The sequence below is a fragment of the Herpailurus yagouaroundi genome, unplaced genomic scaffold, assembly GCF_014898765.1.
Source record: "Herpailurus yagouaroundi ecotype Mexico unplaced genomic scaffold, PumYag 100, whole genome shotgun sequence".
NCBI lineage: Eukaryota > Metazoa > Chordata > Mammalia > Carnivora > Felidae > Herpailurus > Herpailurus yagouaroundi.
In genome coordinates this window covers 84,804,973-84,807,730 of record NW_024412391.1, presented here as the reverse complement: position 1 = coordinate 84,807,730, position 2,758 = coordinate 84,804,973, and the positions used below count along the sequence as shown (strand labels likewise).

Here is a 2,758-nt window from a genome sequence, read left to right as displayed (position 1 = left end):
CCAGACGCACGGCCGGGTCCTGGCATAGCCGGGTCCATGTTAGGTTTCAGTGAACGTGGCCTTGGCTTTAGGGCAGGGCCATCGCACTGCCTCCTGCGGGAAGCCGGACGCATGGATGGACAATTAGGACGGAAAATGAAATGAGAGATGGTAGCAGGGGAAGAGCAAAGGAGAGCGAGGGTTCTGAGGAAGAGAAGCAGGACTAGGGAGGAGGAAATGGGAGGAAACGGGAAAGGCTGATCACATATTCACTGCTGGTACCACTGGGGGGCTCCATGGCTTTCTGATGTCGCTGCTTGGAGGCAGAGAAATTCTGAAGCACCCACCAAAACAAACTTTGAGTGCACTGTCACTGAAAGGGGGGCAGAGAGCTGTGGTTAAGAGCGTGGACAGAGTGCCCCGGCCGGAATCCCAGCGGTTTGTGACCTCTGCAGGTTATTTAACCTCCCATTTCCCCCAGAGCTGTCTTCCTCTTCTGTCTTTGCTCGTTTCCTGAATAGTATGCACTCACTTAGCAAACACCTGATCAAACAATTGCTTTTCCAACTAGAATCTGCTGAGTACCTGCTGAGTCCCAGACTCTACTGTGCTATATAGGTTGACCCTTAAAATAACTCTGTGTATGAAGTACTGCTATTCTACCTGTCGAGATAAGGAAAAGTCAAGAAGCTGCCACTTGCCTGAGACTCCCGTCCAGAACCTCAGTACCTCTGCATCGCAGGCCGCCTGGACGGCATCGGGACCGACCTGGACCTCACCGGGACGGCTCAGTGTCTACCTCGACCTGATGTTGCCCACAGGGCTGAGGCCTGAAGGAACGGAATGGTTCCACGCAGAAGTTGGAATTGTTGTTTCAGGGTGGTCCTTATGAGGTTGTCACACTAGAGGATACAGACAGTCCTGCTTCAGTGCCCACTGGGACAAACTGCTACACAAAACGAGGGCAAGAACTAGAGACGGCAGAGTGCCATCTTCCCACCTCATCCTTGCCCTGGAAAGGAGAACGTTGACAGTGGCTGGGGTGAAGGGGCACCCTTGGGGCAGGTGGGCACAAGGCAGAGGACACACGGAAAACCCCAGGACTCTCAGCAATGACTGGGGTGAGGAGGGGGTTGATGGGTCTTGAAGTCCTTCACACGGGTGGGAATGAGGAGGCGGTGAGATTGGAGTATTGTGATTATCTGTGGGTCCATTTGTGTTGGGTAGGAAATAAGGTCACGCAATAATAAATGACAAATTGTCCTCCAAGAAGGGACATTTTGTATAGTCAGACATGCAATCGTAACGATGCGACAGGTACTATTACAGCTAAACACACAGGGACTCGGGAAAGACTTCACGGAGGAAGTAACAACTGAGCAAGTCTGAGAGATGAACAAGTTTACCAGGTGGAAAAAAAAAAATGGAGGAATATTCTAGGTAAGAGGAGTCTCCCGTGCAAAGGCTTAGAATGAAAGCAATTCTTCTCACTGGAGGATGGAGACAGAAGTTAGAGCAGATCGTGAAGGAGCCTGCCAGGAGTTCTGGAATTTATTTTATAGGCAACAGAGAACCAGGCCAAACTTTGAAATAAGGGTATCATGGGGCGCCTGGGTGGCTTGGTTGATTAAGCGTCCGACTTCGGCTCAGGTCATGATCTCTCGGTCCGTGAGTTCGAGCCCCGTGTCGGGCTCTGTGCTGACAGCTCAGAGCCTGGAGCCTGTTTCAGATTCTGCGTCTCCCTCTCTCTCTGCCCCTCCCCTGTTCATGCTCTGTCTCTCTCTGTCTCAAAAATAAATAAACATTAAAAAAAAATTAAAAAAAAATAAAATAAAAAAGAAATAAGGGTATAAAAATAAAATTGAGAGGTGAGAGGTAGTGGGTAAAGATCAGGGCCAGAAGAGGGATGAAACCAAGCAAAGACCCCATAGTCAGCGATGAGAACACGGGTTCAGGAACTGTGGTTTCAGGAACAGGAGGTTCTGGGTGCCTGGAGCATATCAGGCGGTGGGAGGAAGAGAGGGTGGTATTAGCAGAAGGAAAAGAAGGCTGCTCCCCTGTGTGTGGGGGTGGGTTGAAGTGGCAAGTTCAAACTCAAGTTAGAGTAGAGCAGAGTAGTCAGGGCCTGGAACATCGCCCTTGCACCTTTTTTATTCCTGAATCCCTGCCCTAGTCCTGGGGCCCAGGAGAGGAGCCTGGGGGTGGAGAGAGGAGAGGAGGGGCTTCACAAATGTTTTCCTGAGTGACACTAGAGAAGGAAAAAAACTCCATTCTCCAGCTAAGCCTTAGTGAGAGTTCGAGAACGCAGTACATGGTCAACCGGTCAAGCCGTGTGATGCCTGGCGGTTGGGAGGGAAGCTCTCAGAGGTCAGGCTGCAGACCTGAGATGACTGATGACCTTGAGTGCCAGGCTAAGAAATCCTGGACCCCATCTAGGGTATAGTGGAGAAGGGCCTCCAGAACATACTACACATTTAGAAAACCCTCTTTTTTTCTTTTTTCTTCCTTCCTTCCTTCCTTCCTTCCTTCCTTCCTTCCTTCCTTCCTTCCTTTTTTTTTTTTCCTTGTAAATGATTCTCCATAAAGCTTCCAAATCTGAAACTAAGCAAATATGAACTAATTCTATTGCCTGGAACCAGAAGACCCAATTCCTACCGCGAATAGACAGCACCTACCTTACACTGAATGCTCGCTCCCCTTTCTGGGGGCTGTTTGGAAAGAACGGTTGCAAAAAAATAAATAAATAGAAGTAAACAAATAAAAATATCCCCCCCCCCCC

The 2,758-nt window shown here is 49.6% G+C and overlaps 1 long non-coding RNA gene across 1 annotated transcript in view; it reads right to left on the bottom strand.

The window, feature by feature from the left end:
- Positions 1–1,847: 1,847 nt before the first annotated feature.
- Positions 1,848–2,758, bottom strand: part of LOC121028118 (uncharacterized) — a 1,281-nt gene continuing 370 nt past the window's right edge. The window contains exons 2-3 of the long non-coding RNA XR_005789081.1: positions 2,655–2,687; positions 1,848–1,969 (exon numbers count right to left, since the gene is read on the bottom strand). This is a non-coding gene — a long non-coding RNA (uncharacterized LOC121028118). The remainder of the gene's footprint in view (positions 1,970–2,654; positions 2,688–2,758) is intronic.